At 35.9% G+C, this 16,828-nt stretch overlaps 1 protein-coding gene and 1 long non-coding RNA gene across 7 annotated transcripts in view; one reads left to right on the top strand and one right to left on the bottom strand.

The window, feature by feature from the left end:
• The window catches only part of LOC148913774 (uncharacterized), a 203,344-nt gene that overhangs the window by 16,971 nt on the left and 169,545 nt on the right, over nt 1-16,828 (bottom strand). The window lies entirely within an intron of this gene.
• Nucleotides 1,388-15,386, top strand: LOC148913777 (uncharacterized). 4 transcript variants are annotated; one of them, XR_016120841.1, is made up of 6 exons: nt 1,388-1,464; nt 3,347-3,712; nt 12,860-12,922; nt 13,385-13,426; nt 14,535-14,632; nt 14,762-15,386. It is a non-coding gene; the product is annotated as an uncharacterized LOC148913777 (long non-coding RNA). The 4 variants fall into 4 exon arrangements; XR_016120843.1 differs by lacking the exon at nt 1,388-1,464 and adding an exon at nt 1,541-1,662; XR_016120844.1 differs by lacking the exon at nt 1,388-1,464 and adding an exon at nt 2,871-2,989.

Consider the following 16,828-nt stretch of genomic DNA (forward strand, 5'->3'; position numbering starts at 1 on the left):
TTAATTTCTCGATACCTAATGGTATTTGCATAGCAGGGGAGTAGACATAGACATATATTTTATTTGGCGTTTTGCACATAGTTGTACATCAACTTAGTTTCAAATAAGTTAAGAGTATATATGTATGTTGGTGTATTTGTATAATATTGACATTGGAGTACTGGGGTCTCGATTACAGAGGGGGGAGGGGTTGTACAATTTTCGGCCACTAACCCACAGAAATCCCGCAGGCAAATTTATACTTCCAAACTCAGAAGCATTATATAATTAGTATGCAATGATAAAAATAACTCAGTAATAACTTCATATTCGGAAGAAACGAAGTTTAAGCTGTCTGTAATCTATTTTCAAACACGAGTAACTACTTGAACAAATCGATCAAATCTCTGCTTTGCAATTGTTTTTATTTTCCACCTTGATTGATTTCTAAACTCTAGCCTCACCACGTGCAATGTTTTCCTCGTTTCCTTTCTGTTCGAATTAAATACTGATATGTAATTGATCAAAATTAGACATATATCTAGGGGGTTTTATGATAAAAGCAAACCTGTCAAAAAGCAAGGTTTCTGTTTCAGTTTACCACAAAGAGACCACCACATGTTTCAGGTTCAGTTACTGGGTCAAAAACTGTTAGTTCCATTATTGAATCTTTCTACAAACAAATAAACAAAGACATTAATTGTTTGTTATTTATAGACTAAGAAACTTGTCTGAAAGTCTCGAATAAAAACTTCGACTAAGATTAGGATCCGAATTTATAAGAAATTTCAACAATAAATAAATATTTATGTTGTATGTGTGTGATTAGCGAAACCGCCATACAACGACCCTGTATTTGCAGTTCTCTCGTCTCAAAGAAGCTCCCTTTCCCATTTCAACTGAAAACATGTCACTATACTGTACACAGAAAAGAGTTATCAATATGTGAAGCTATATCTGTGAATTATAAGTTTGAATACAGCAGAATATATATAAATGGATGTTTTTTGAGTGTTTTCTTTGATTCATTTCAAGGGAATCACGCAGAATTCGATGCACAATTCGTAAGTATTTTAAAAAATGTTTACATATTTTTCACAAGTAAAAAAAAAAAAAAAAAAAAGCCCAGTACTATAAGGACCAGTCATAACAAAAGTATATATTAAGAGCAGGAGGAGTGCAGTTGGGCAAGTGGTTCATAAAAATACATCAGTATTATTATTATTTTTGCTAACATAACTATGATCACCAAATTCTCTTGGTCATATATCATAATTCATATATCCCATCATGTATCCCTTGTATTTTATAAATTAATTTCGAAAGTTGAAAGTCTCCATAACCCCTCCACCAAGATCCTTCATTGGCTTTGGACAAATTGATTATTCATATATTCAAGCAAAAAATTGAAAGCGATGGCGTCTTTGATATCTCAGCATCTTTTCATCTTGTTGCTTTTAACATTTTTCGAAATCGTTAAGCAAGGTAAAGAATGTCTTTGATTTTCGATATTTGTTGTCCAAATGATCTGCAAAACGAATGCTCTGATATGAGTATATGTAGTATGAGTAGTAGACTGATTGGCACATTTATAACCGATCGAGTGCCGCCATCTTTGATTTTTTTGCTATAAAACCATTTCATCTGTAACTGGACATTATGACAAGAGAATTGCCCGTAATCGTAAGTAGTACACAATGCAGTTTGGGTGGCATCAATATCGTTATTCGGCTACAAAAAAACGTACCAATTCAAGATTATATAACTTTGGCTTTGCGCCTCAGCAGTTTGAGTTAAGCCCTTTCTTTGGATTGTATCTTTCATCGTCCAAAAGTTCTTCACACCTTAAATATTCTCTTCGCACTAGATCGTTCAAAATGGATAGAAATATATAAAAATGCTTATGGAAACACGGAAGGTCTATAAATGATGCAAGATAGATCTTCTCTACTTTGTTTTCAATGTTAGCTTCACTTAGGATGCAGCCTTTGAATTGTGGCCTTCCATGTGTAAAAGGTAAATCAAACAGTCTATTTAGTTTCATAAGACGGGTTTACGAGTCCTGTTATGTCGGACGACTAAATATAAAAATTCCGGTAATAGGTTAATGTACACAGACTCAGTTGAATTCAGCAGTAGATGTATACGCCATTTTGGATTTTCACTTTTTACTTTCAGACACACTTTGAAGCTGACTAATATAAATTTGAAAAATAAGTGAAATTAATCTTAATATTTGATTTTCTGTTCTCGGTCTCTCTCTTCATTTCTTCTCTTTTTTGTTCCTTTTCCGTTTTTGAAATATTCAGTTTTATGTCCAGGATGTTGAAAAGCTAGAGGAAATATTATAGGTTTCTGACTCCTCTCGTGCTCTTCAGACATCCTTGGAAGTATTTAGATCAGAGTTCTAAGATAGAAAAGTGTTATCGTAGAGTATTGGGATACCTGTGTTATCACGTGTCAAGAGTAATAAGAATAAACGTAGTTCCGCCATCTTGTCTAAAAGTCCTCGTGAAAACTCAACAGTTATCAAATAATTTTATTCGGCTACTAGTATAGTAGGTGTTATTTGATTGCAATAATGCTAGTTGGGTGCCTACATTACAAGATTTATCATGTTCTTAAATTTGCTATTTGCAAAATTTGCTTGCTCATCACTCGTGCTTTTTCCGAATAAAGGCCCTATTATACAATGCCCGTTAGGCATGCGCAGTTAACGCCAGTTGGGAACTTCTGGGATATCAAATATGCATGTGTATTTGGTGTATATAAACTGAGCTTGCGCTTCGGGTCTCTGACGTGCACGTGCGTTTGCCAGCCATCTTGATTACTGAGTCAAACAAGCTGAAGTTCTTACATTTTATATATTATCCTAAAAATGGGCAAAATAACGCTGGAGATGCTAGCAAAATGTCCCAGCCACACCAAAAAGAAATGTGGAGAGACTTTAAATCATTATTTAGAAAGGTTAACTCACTTGTACTTCGCAGAGAAAGGCATTGATGAGACTGTGAGTATTGGGTTTGTGTGCTTGAATATTCGGACGTTTAGTTTGGTACTTCATCTTAGTCTTCTTAAATCATGTAACTGATGTATAATTCCTTTATATTTTGGTAATAGTTGTGGCAATTTTCTTATAGTAAGGCTTTGCTTACAGTAGAAAGCGTTTTATCTACTTTTGTCATTTGTTTGTATGTCATAGAAGATTGCTGAAACAATATTAAGTCACGCAGATATGCGTCTAGTTTTATAAAATCTACACATTTTCTTCATGTAATAAAGTTATTAATGCAGAAAGTAGCTCATTGTTACCATATAATAGCAAACATATATCAATGTCTTATACTTTTCTGTATTTTCAATAAAGAAAACTCCATAGATGGTCCATCAGATATCGAGGGTTCCATTGGAGGAGATGCCTTGTTTATGTGGAATGCTACGGAACAAAAATAAATCCTTGCTGTCAGCTGGGGAATAAGAAAGGGCAACATCCCCGATCCTCAGTTTATCAGTGTTTATTCACATAATGGAAGGGTGAACATAAACGAAGATATTGGTGACACGTTGAAAAGAAGAGTAGAATTTCTTGGAAACTTGACAATAGGTCGTGCTTGGTTTGTGTTGAAGAACCTTACTGTCAATGACACTAATGAATACATTGCAAGCATCAGTGATAAAGTATCTAGAGTTCTACCATATTATGTGCGCCTAATGGTTGAAGAGAAGGAAAAAGGTAAGCCATTCACTTTTATTTGAGTACTAAAAGGGAAGCACCGGTGGCGTGCGCTGCTAATGCGCTGCCTCTCACCAATGCGGCACGAGTTCGAGTCCTGTCGATCTCGATGTCTGATGTGAGTAGAGTTGTTTTTTGGTTCTCTCCGGGTTCTCCGGTTTTCCTCCCCCCTCAAAAAAATCAACTTCTAAATTCGAATTCGATCTTTCAGATTTCATTAAGTTTGGAGCCTAGCTCTGTTGTGATTGTCCCACGCTGTGATACAACAGTGAAAAGCTTTGTAGTTTTACGTGGTGTTTAAAAAACGAGTTGGAGTGTTTTATGAGGTATAAAAGCACGAGGCATAGCCGAGTGCTTTTATACTTGATAAAACACGATCTACGAGTTTTTTGAACTGCTTAAAACACTCATGAACTATTTATAAGATTTTGGTTCAACTGGAGCCACCATACACGTCACGAACATGGATTTTTATACTTCGATAGAGATTTGACGTCACGGGCATACGCAACCAGATTCAATAGAGGCTCTCACACGTTGGATATTGCGTGCCAAGGCAAAGACGTTGAGTTTAAAATCAGGTCTGAAATCGCTCTTCTTGAAAGTTTTGGTTGAGTTGAGCTCAATTCTGAACTCGTTCTTCGCTTATTTATATGTGCCCTTTAAAACAATCAAACACTCCAAGAGCAGCAGAACCAAAACAGTCGGTAATATGACTTATGACAAAAGTGGTCAAAAAAATTTTCATGAGCTACTCTGGATAGGATATTTTGCTTTATTCGTAGTCTACCGTGTTATTGTTATTGAGCGACAAATTTCAGTTGATGAACAGGCTGAACATAATTTCTAGATAACGGAGGTAATTCTTACTTAAAAGAGGCATATTCGTCCACTTCTGCTCTGATAACTTAGTAATTCTTTGTGGTTGCTTTTTCTTTTATTTCTCTCTCTCTCTCTCTCTCTCTCTTTTGGCTCAAGCTACCTAAAGCTTTGCAATTTTATGCAAAACAAGTTTACTTACGAGAGTGAAAGTTTGAATATTAATCATCATTACATTAAAGTAGCCTGCGTCACATCCGGAATTTTCTTCGTAAATACGTATTTACGAAGAAAATTCCGGATGTGACGCAGGCTACATTAAAGCCGTTTGTATTAATCAAAATTGCAGAAAATAAACAGCGGTTTATATTGAAAATAACGCCAACTGTCGAGTCCTAGGCAGGGTGAAAATTCTTTTTCTGGTTGAAACAAGCGGAGTTTGTATATATATATATATATATATATATATATATATATATATATATATATATATATACATTTTAATCACAATAAAGAAACGAAAAGGGGAAAAAAGAGAAAAAGGAAAAATGATACTGACCAATGATTGAAGATCAAGAAATAATAGTTTATAAATAGCCGCATTATATAAAGACTCAGTCTGAGACGTTCAAAGTATAATCTAGTATGTCTACAATAGTAGAAGTGTCTTAGGAGAAAATCAGATAGTTTTTTACGTAATATTAACTTAAACTTCTTCTTTTTGATTCACGCAAATCGCTCGGTATCTTATTCCATAACCTAGCTCCAAATCCTGAAAATGATCTTTTTTGCACTTCAAGTTGAGATTTTTTAATATAGAAATTTCCTGATGATGAGAATCTTGTGTTGTATGAGCAAAAACAAGGGTAAAACAAGGGTAAATTGATTTATAATGTTAAGAGGTGCAAGCTTATTTTCAATATCATGCATTAACTGGGCGACCGTTTCATAGTAGAGGAAATTAATTGGTAGTGTATTAGCTCTGATAAAAAGAGGAATGGCATGTTGGGATCTATTAGTGAAGTACATTAATCTAAGAACTCTTTTTTGTAGAAGAATAATTTTGTTTAGGTGAATTTGTGCAGCTTGTCCCCATAAAGTTAAGCCATAAGTAAGATAAGGGTGAATCAGAGATCGATAAATATTATGGAGAGTATGGAGAGGAACGAAATGTCTTAGTTTTGCAATTATTCCTACAGCTTTACTTATTTTTAGTGCAATATGATCTATATGATGATTCCAAGAAAGGTTGTCATCTATCAGAATTCCGAGGTATTTAACAAAATCTTTTCGCTCCAAAGGAAGGAATCTATTTAGATTGCTATCTAGAATCTTTACAATAGGTTCAAAAGGGAGTTTCTTTTGATACGGACGAAAAATTACATAATTGGATTTTTTGATATTAAGGTTTAAAGTGTATATGACACGAAAACATTCCATCATTTAAAATGTATAGTTTGTTAGTAATAATAAATATATCGTAACAAAATTTGTTTCAAAAGCTTATTTCTTGAGATATTTGCGAAAGTTAATCCCAATTTGTGACGTCATTTTGTTGACACGTACTCTGGATTCCGTAGTAATGTACTAAATATAAATTGTAATTCATATAAATTAACAACAAAAGACATATTTTAGTCAGCTTCATTTGATAGCTTACGTAGTACTCTTCCAATGTTGGGAAATTGAAAAGTGTACTACTTGAAATTAAGATTCTATATTCAAACATAATTCATGTATTTGCAACTAAATCTGGAGACTTGTAAACAAAATGACGTCACAACTCGTGCTAAAATTTTTTGAATTTCTAGAGAAATGCGTTTTTGGAACAAATTTAACCATGATATTCTTATTAATGCCAATAAACTACACATTCTTAACATTAAAATTTTTTCGTGTCATATACACTTCAACTTATTTGCAATTAACCAGCTACTTAATTTGGCAAGTTCAATATCAACAGTTAATTCAAGAGTTTTTAAGCTTTTATTGTCATGTATTAGGTTAGTGTCGTCAGCATAGAGATAAAATTTAAATTTGTTATAACATTTATAGATATCATTTATATATAGCAAAAATAATAATGGACCTAGAATAGAACCTGAGGGACACCGCATAAGGTGGTTTCTTTATTTGAAGTTACGGTTCCGATCTGTGTTGTTTGAAATGGGTCTTTCAAGTAAGATGCAAACCAATCATTAATGATACCTCTAATCCCATAATGATAAAACTTATTTAAAAGTATCGAATGATCAACAGTTTCAAATGCCTTTTTTAAGTCGATGAAAATACCACAAGAAAACAGTTTTTTATCCATATTACTCTGTATGGCCTTTATGATGTCAAGAGCAGCATGTTGAGTAGAATGAGCTTCACGAAAGCCATATTGCGATTCGAATAAAATGTCATTTTCCTCGATAAAATGTATCAATCTTTTATTCATAACTTTTTCAATAATCTTGTTAAAATTTGATAATAACGAGATGGGACGGTAATTGTTGGGATCAGTTTCATCATCATCTTTATATACTGGTAAAATCTTGGCAACTTTGAGTTTTCTTGGGGTATTTTCCTGACAGAATTGAAATATTTATTATTTTTGCTAAGACATTGCCGAAGAAACTCTTTGCACACTTCAAAATTCTTGTAGGACAAGAGTATAGACCATGTGATTTGTTGTTAGAAAGCAATATAATTTCATACTCAACCTCTTCAGGTGTAGCTGGCTTAAAGAGAAAGGAATCTGAATTTTGGACGGTGGGAAGATAGTCAGAATAATCATTTGTTGATGGAGGTAATTTAGCTGCCAGGTTGAAACCAACAGATGCAAAATGTTTATTGAGAATATATATATATATATATATACACTCGATTGCAGAAACGTTGTAGTATGCATTTACACATATATCTAATTTATTCAGTATATTTAATGATATGCAAAACAGAAAAATTGCTTTATTTATTGTTTGTTTCATTCAATGACTGTCAATATTTTTTTCTTGTCTATTAGATCGTACAGATTATAAATCGTTCGGTTTTAAGCGTTAAAAATGATTATATTGCATTATGCTTCTCATTAAATATTTGTATAAATGTATAAATGTATACTACAACGTTTCTGCAATCGAGTGTGTATATATATATATATATATATATATATATATATATAACAAAGAATTTAATGTGGTCTATACTGTTGAAACAGTGCTCGATGCGTAGGGATGCAGAGCAATAGATATATAGTAAAGATTGGATTAAAGACGAGACATGTTCACTGTAACTCCGAGTTTCGTGCTTACGCACTCATCAGACAGACTTTAATGAAACATATTCCTATTACTGTGATATTTATATACAAGAGGCGTAATGATTATTTACAAAAGAAGTATTGTTCGGAAAGGAGTTAATTAGCTAGGCCTGGATTTCTATTGTTCATCAGATAGAACTTGTTTTCATGTCGGCATTTGGAGATCAATTCGGATCGCTTGTTTAAAAGAGTGTCGCTGTTTGCTTTGATGATAAGTAGCTTTTCTGTTAAGCACAGGTCACACCTCTTAGAAATGTTGCTGTATGGTCTGGCTGAAGTGATGATTGTCCATTCTATGTTGTAGTCTTTGTTGTTATCTTTAAGGTCCCAGATGTATTTAGAAAGTTCGGTGCTGTTAGCGTATTTTCTATTTCGCAGAGATAGTTTGTGCTGAGTGTATCGTTGTTTGAATGTTCCTTCTGTCAGGCCAATGTAGTTTTTCCCAGTAGTGTCCTCGTTTGTTGTGACATGAGCGTTGTAGATGATGCTGGAGGAGAGGCAGTTGTTGTTTAGAGGGCATTGATCTTTTTTACGGCAGTTGCATGTTTTCTCAGAGGTGGTGGCGGGATCGGTATCGGTGTTGAAGATTTTCTTGTTGTGTTTGGTAATGGTGGTTTTCATGTTTTCCATGCAGCTGTAGCTCACTTTGATATTATTCTTATTGAAGATCCGGTGAAATCTGTGGTGCTTGGGAAAGTGTTTGTGTATGAGCTTCAGGAAGATGCTTCCGACGTTGGTTTGTACATTCTTGCTGTATGGAGGGTTGTACCAGATGATGTTCCGTTGTCTGTTTCTTTTTGAATGTGTAGATGGTTTATGGTTGTTGTAGGTCAGGGTTTTGGTATATCCGCTGGAATTCAGGGCATGTTCATAGATGGCTTTGGCTTTGTCGAATTCGGTCTTGTTGCAGGATATGTTGGATATTGTACGGTTGATGGCGTCTGGTAGTTGTTTGATTATGTTGGGCGGATGATTCGACTTTGTGTTGATGTATAATGGCTGGTCGTTAGGCTTTCTGTAGGGGCAGTACGTTTCGTAATATTCTGTGCTTCGTAGTTGATGGTGTGAATAGTGTTTTCGTTTGCTTTCTTGTAACATCGACTGTACAAGAAAGCAAACGAAAACACTATTCACACCATCAACTACGAAGCACAGAATATTACGAAACGTACTGCCCCTACAGAAAGCCTAACGACCAGCCATTATACATCAACACAAAGTCGAATCATCCGCCCAACATAATCAAACAACTACCAGACGCCATCAACCGTAGAATATCCAACATATCCTGCAACAAGACCGAATTCGACAAAGCCAAAGCCATCTATGAACATGCCCTGAATTCCAGCGGATATACCAAAACCCTGACCTACAACAACCATAAACCATCTACACATTCAAAAAGAAACAGACAACGGAACATCATCTGGTACAACCCTCCATACAGCAAGAATGTACAAACCAACGTCGGAAGCATCTTCCTGAAGCTCATACACAAACACTTTCCCAAGCACCACAGATTTCACCGGATCTTCAATAAGAATAATATCAAAGTGAGCTACAGCTGCATGGAAAACATGAAAACCACCATTACCAAACACAACAAGAAAATCTTCAACACCGATACCGATCCCGCCACCACCTCTGAGAAAACATGCAACTGCCGTAAAAAAGATCAATGCCCTCTAAACAACAACTGCCTCTCCTCCAGCATCATCTACAACGCTCATGTCACAACAAACGAGGACACTACTGGGAAAAACTACATTGGCCTGACAGAAGGAACATTCAAACAACGATACACTCAGCACAAACTATCTCTGCGAAATAGAAAATACGCTAACAGCACCGAACTTTCTAAATACATCTGGGACCTTAAAGATAACAACAAAGACTACAACATAGAATGGACAATCATCACTTCAGCCAGACCATACAGCAACATTTCTAAGAGGTGTGACCTGTGCTTAACAGAAAAGCTACTTATCATCAAAGCAAACAGCGACACTCTTTTAAACAAGCGATCCGAATTGATCTCCAAATGCCGACATGAAAACAAGTTCTATCTGATGAACAATAGAAATCCAGGCCTAGCTAATTAACTCCTTTCCGAACAATACTTCTTTTGTAAATAATCATTACACCTCTTGTATATAAATATCACAGTAATAGGAATATGTTTCATTAAAGTCTGTCTGATGAGTGCGTAAGCACGAAACTCGGAGTTACAGTGAACATGTCTCGTCTTTAATCCAATCTTTACTATATATCTATTGCTCTGCATCCCTACGCATCGAGCACTGTTTCAACAGTATAGACCACATTAAATTCTTTGTTATATATATATATATATATATATATACACTCGATTGCAGAAACGTTGTGGTATACATTTATACATATATCTAATGAGATGCAAGATATCAAATGAGATGCAGAACGTAAAACATGCTTAAATACGATTGCTTATCCATTACATGTTGTGGAAAATACATTTTTAACTATACTTTGTGCAATACTTATGTCTTGATATAACAGAAGATAAAAAAGACCAAATAAGTTAATTTTTAAATTTTGCATCTCATTTGATATCTTGCATCTCATTTGATATCTTGCATCTCATTAGATATATATATATATATATATATATATATATATATATAAATGTATACTACAACCTTTTTGCAATCAAGTGTATATATAGGTTTCAGTAATTCATTGTTGTTCAGCTTTACAAGAATCAAAATTGACTCAAAATTAGAGCTATTTGCTTCGCTTTACAAGTTATTTTTAAGTTACTTTGGATCTTTTCTTGTCGAAAATCCTACGAACATACGTTACTACTACATTGCGTTAGGAATTTTAGACTCGTGCAAGCATGCCTTCGACGAGAAAGAGGAGTAACAACAATGTCATGAACGGACCACGAGGTCGACCACCGAAGCGTCGCTCCAACAATAACCAAAATGAACGCCAAGACAACCAAACTCGAGATTCAAGAGAGGACAACAACCCACAGAGCCAAGACAATGGGCAGCCTTTCACCGATGTTCAATTGGAAGCACTTCGAGCAATGATAAAGGACTCTGTGTCTGAGTCATGTCGTGATATCGCCGCCGTGAATGCTCTGCGGGACCAAAGCTCTCCTAGTACTACTGAAGTTAGAAATCCACAAACTGTTGTCCTTAGCTAATGGGTTGATAACATTAATATATATATATATATATATATATATATATACAGCCATTTGCAAAAATTATGGCCGCTTCCAATATATATACAAGTATATCAAAAGTATATGAAAAATTATGGGATAGCCTCCCTTAAATTTTTTTCGAGTTGTCTATCACTAGGGCTTTCTGAAAAAAAATATCAAGAAAGATATCCCGCCCTGTCTGATATACATTGGATATACTTGTATTTATATCTGAAACGGCCATAATTTTTGCAAATGGCTGTATATATATATATATATATATATATATATATATATATATATAACACATTTGTGGTGAAGTGTGATAGTCCGGGTTAGCTAGTGTTGTATTGCGAAAGACTGTTGTTGGTGGTGACTGGCGTTTCGACAGCCTGAGCCAAGGTCATTTCAAGAGACTTTTTTAGTTTCAGTCTTTCTCAATACTATACTCACCTGGACGGTCACTAAATTCACAACAAACATTTACGCCTGGGTTCAATGATATGAAGCAAAAATTTAGCCATTGTAATATTTCGACAACAATGCGACATATCGGTTATATTGTTAGGCAAATGTATAGCTTTGTTCTGAATGATAATTTATTCAGTTCATTATGCTACAGATGGTTATGGCGGTCCATCGATATCAGATGGTTATTGGAATGGCAATATCTATTTGCCATTCTCAGCCACAACTTAATCGAACACTATATGTTTTAATTAAAACATAGCCCCAAGTAGTGACCTTATCTAACCACACACTCCCCGTACACACGTATCCGGAAATTTTTGTATCCGCAAAATATTTTTTTGCGGATACGAAAATATTTGCGTCCACACGCAACGTATTCGAATCGTTTTCACTGTCCACACGTATCCGTTTTCGTAATATTTGCGGATACGGACACAAAAATTTGCGGACACGTGTGGATGTGGCTACAATGTTGATAGGAAATCAGATTTAGCCATATAAAGACAAATTTAGAGAGCTTTTACACACAAATTGAATCGACTTAACTTTGAAGTTAGAAGGTCGAGTCTAAGGCTGTAGTTGTAGTTGAAAAGGAAAGCACGGACAAAAGTGGACGAATTGCCTAGTATTAGGAAATCCTTCTAAAACCACATCTACTAAGGGGACTTCTTTCTATGTGGACCGCGTAGCACTTATGAATTACATGAAGATATAGAAATATAGATAAGTTATAGTGATTGGGAACATGGTTATTCCGGGCGAAAGACCCTTGGAATTAATTTCGGAAAAAGTAATATCCAACCTCGCTGTGAATGGAACTCACGGCCTTCGAAATTGTACTACCGATGCTCTACCAGCTGAGCTAGAGGTCAGACTGAGAGCAGGCCGGGGTGAAATAGATGTTAGGTCATGGTAATTATGATGCAAAGATGAGAATATGTGGACCGCGTAGCATACATGAAGATATAGAAATATAGATAAGTTATAGTGCTTGGGAACGAGGTTATTCCGGGCTAACCTTGTTCCCAAGCACTATAACTTATCTATATTTCTATATCTTCATGGACTTCTTTCTAGTCAGCTTCAATGCACCTTAGGCTAGTAGCAAACCTCTCGTATTTATAAAGTTTACCAGTCTGCTAAAAAGAATATAGAGTGATACTCCAGGTGATCCTGGAGATATTTCAGCCGGTTCTAGCATCCAACCCTATAATCATACATGTTATTTCTCATTCCCAATTGTCCACAAACCTTAATGCTTGACTATTAAGGAATTAATTCGTTAAAAAGCGGGAAAAAATTTCCACCATCTTGATCGCGATATTGTTTTAATTATTACGTTTTCCCTCGACAGCAACACCAACAGAAGGGCCTTTTCCAACCCAAGACACTACGGCTTCTGCTTCGAATAGTACAAGTTAGGCTTTAACAGCTTCAGCATAAATAAAAAACAGGAATACCAATATGCAGTTTTAGTATAAATACACAGGTGATTATTGAAAATCTCGAGAGCTGTTTGGTCGAGAAACTCACACTATATCACACGATAATTACCTCCAAAGATAATCCAAAAGGGCGGTCAGCCGCTTTGTTGATGTTACCGGAAAAAAATGTGTCTTTTACCTTCTTTTTTATCTTCTTTTTTTGAAAGAATCACCTGTGTATTTCTACTAAAACAATTATTCACCTCAGGCTCGGTGAATATCGGGAATAATAACCTCAGAAGAGAGGGAGAGAGAGAGAGAGAGAGAGAGAATGACCACCAAAGTACGTCACATGTCAATGACATCACTTTCTTGTGTATATAAAGAATCAGCAGTCTCAATAAACGCAAATTATAATTTTGTAACTTATTTTATTTCTTTTATTTTTGCTATAGGAGCACCGACAACTAAAGCAAATACAAGCTCGAACATTACAAGTAAGTTCCCTAATAAGTAATCATGTTATATTAATATATAGTAGCATTTGAATTTATAACGTTTAACTTATATGGATATAAGTTTTTTTGTATCAGTCTGAAATATGCACATTTATGATATACTCTTATATTTACTCTTTTTTATTCCTTATACTTTTTCTTAAATACTGTAAGTGCATCAGTTCTTTGATTTTGTTAGTATTGCAAAAAATAAAAAAATTAATTACCAGTAGATACAAGCTCGAACATTACAAATAAGTTCACTAATAAGTAATCATGTTATTGACGATTTGCTTTGTAGATCTTTAAAAAAAAAGTAATTAGATTCAATAATTGTTAACAGTCATTTAATATTTGTAACTAGGCCTCACTGATCCTTAGACCTTGCATGGTTGCTCTGAAATAGACTGTCAATATTACGTACAGATCGATCACACATTTTATTTGAGTGGAGATAATTTTATGAGGCAGCTTTGGTAGTTGGATATAATTGTATATGGTTTTTGAAAGATATATTGAAAACTCAAAATTTGAATTCACCTTGACAGAAATGAATGAGAAAATGAAAGTTTGTCTGCTGCTAGGCTATGGAAATGAGCTAAGATGAGCTAACCATTCGAGTAGAATGTTATACATCAACTGGAGGTTTAGAGTTTAGAGTTGATTTGTTTTTTTCACGAAAATTAACTTTGTTAATATAATAACAAAAAGTCAAACTAAGCCCTATCGGGCTCGTGCAATTTTGAACTTTTTGAAAACCAGTGAGTGCAAATTTATCCCAAGGTGCACGAGAATACCATGCGATTTCCTATACTTACTTATTTATTTCTATTTGTTGTTTCTTTTTTCATTCGATTTGTCTTGTTTTTGCGTTTTGCTGAAACACTCGAATGCGGCTCATCTTGATTTTAGCCTTCATTGGCTGACATTCCCGTCACAGACATTTAACAGCATGTTCATGAACCTGAAACACCGTAGTAAATAAAGAGAAATAGAGGGGGAAGGGGATGCTGAATAGCTCTTTTTTCATAAGGGAATTCAAACTTATTTTATATTTATTTTTGTACTCTATTTAACTTTTGATTAACCTAACTATTTGTCTTTTAAGCACCACCCGAACCGAACTCGTCGAACATACTAAGGCACATGAATGGTTACATGATATTAATGGATATTGCACAGGTGTTGTGGCACTTTTAAATTTAGGTAAATTAATGGTCACACTTAATATTAAAAATAATATTTATCGATGTTTATTACGACTTGAATTTGACCAATTTCATTTATTATTGCTTGCAAGTTTTAAAATTTCTTTTCTTTTCTTTTCTTTTTCAGGGTTTTTGTCCCAAACTTATTGAAGCATTGCTGCAGATCTTGTAAGGAGTTGAATAGAATTACTTTGCGATGGTTTTCGCAGTAAATTAAAACTTTGTTATGCGTGCTTGGAGCTAATGGATACCAGAATTTTTTTTAAAGAGCACTTGATATATAACCTATACATTAAACTCATCGTTAATGATGAGCTTGGCGTTAGGTGCTTATTCGGTGGGATGGGCGGAGCCAGGCACAAATAAGCGGTAACCATGGTCACCATGTCACCACCCACCGAACACCTGTCACATTGACCGCGATCAGTCAATGGAATACTTACCTCTACTTACCTGTACCAGAGGTAGGGATGGCGGGCGGGAAAATTAAAACTCGTGTTGTAGCGTAATAGCGTAATAGCGTCGTATAGCGAGTGCTAGCGATAGCGATGGCGAGTAAAGGTTTGCGTGGTTGGCGTTAAGATAGCGTGATCACGTGTGTAGCGTCTTATCGTATTTCGTAATGATAGCTATGATCCATATCTCAAACAGGCCACAGAGATCGACTAGAATAGATTGCGACATGCTATAACCAACTTGCTAGCTGAGTCGATCAACGATAGCGTGAGGTAATAAATGCGTTGACAGCGGTAGATAGCGGGTATGCGTCGGGACAAGGTTACTGCGAGATGCCATTGACCTCGAGTCTAACTTTGCCTAGTAGTATAGGGAATGGGGGTTCCAGCGCATTCTCAACACGGGCAAGATCCGTATCAAAAATCCACCTACGGACGACCCCCACTCCAAGTGTGGTTGAGGGCAACAGCGCACTTAAATATGTTAGTCTATATATGGAGTGCGAAGAATGTAAGAAGTTCGCCAATGACTTTTGCATAATTTGTCTAAGACCTAAAGTTATCGTACCTAAGCCAGAACCCTTTTGGTGTTGTGGTAAGAAAATGCAAATAGAAGATGACACGTCAGCACAGTGTTACGAGTGTGGTAAGAATATTCGTAATGCCGTACCAAATGCTACCAGAGAGCAGTATTACGCCAATGGAGGTCGTACGAAGACCCCATATAAGAGAATAAGATACTTCCGAGACTGGATGAGTCATATCCAAGGTTTACATCCGATATATTTAGACGATGAAGTAAGGCAGAAAATCATAGACCATTTAGAAGAGCCAACCCCACAAAGTCTACGAAAGACATTGAAAAAATTAAAGCTAGGGAAATATTACAAAGCTATTCCCTATCTTTTGTCTGAAATTACCGGTAGGCGTATTCCTCATGTCCCAGATATGCAAAGGGCCGAGTGGTTATTCTGTCGGCTGGATAAGGATATTCCTTATTACCCCGACGTAATTTACGAAATATTTTACAAAATAGACCCCAACCACCCGCTGTTAGAATGGATTCCAAGAAGATGAAATGTGCAGCCGAAATCCCCCTACGTTCTTTTCAAAGCAGATGTCTACTGAGCGAGTTTTCTTTGGAGCTCCTCTTTTGCCTCCTGGTAGATCTTTTTGCGAGATTCCTCGGAAAGATCTTTCACGATGGTTTTTTTTATTGCCCGACTTTAATTCGCCGTATTTCTTTTCCTCCGCGAGGATCAAAGAAAACTCCGTGTCGTCTATGCGGCGGTCCCGCAGAGCTTGGGAGACTAAGTCGGCGATGGTGTTAGCCTTTGCTCTTGCTAGGGCTATGTGTGTGTCGTGCTTGGATATCTTACCGGACAATTGCTTCATAATGCCTGTCGTAACAGCGGAAACGATGCCGCAGACGGCTCCAACGCTGGCCAAAGGAACGCCAACGACTATTCCAGGTCCGGTAAGCGAAGTAGCAACGCCAGTGCCTGTTAACGCCACGGACATGGAGCCGGAAGTTATCGCGATTTTATGTAGTATGCTTCGGGCTCTGGCGTACTTTTTCCTGACCTCTTCGTAGTGTTTCGCTTGCCCTTCCAAGTAAGCCAGGATTAAGTTTGCTTTGTTGAGCCTAAAGTTTTCAGCGTTTAATTCGTTAGGACCTGCATCCTTAGTGGTAGCGTGATAATTGGGAACATCTGGGTACAACTGAGGTGCTGAAGGTA

This window comes from Actinia tenebrosa, unplaced genomic scaffold (assembly GCF_029948245.1).
Source record: "Actinia tenebrosa isolate PJP-AT-01 unplaced genomic scaffold, QUT_ActTen_1.0 PGA_scaffold0__85_contigs__length_37466705, whole genome shotgun sequence".
In the NCBI taxonomy this organism is placed as follows: domain Eukaryota; kingdom Metazoa; phylum Cnidaria; class Anthozoa; order Actiniaria; family Actiniidae; genus Actinia; species Actinia tenebrosa.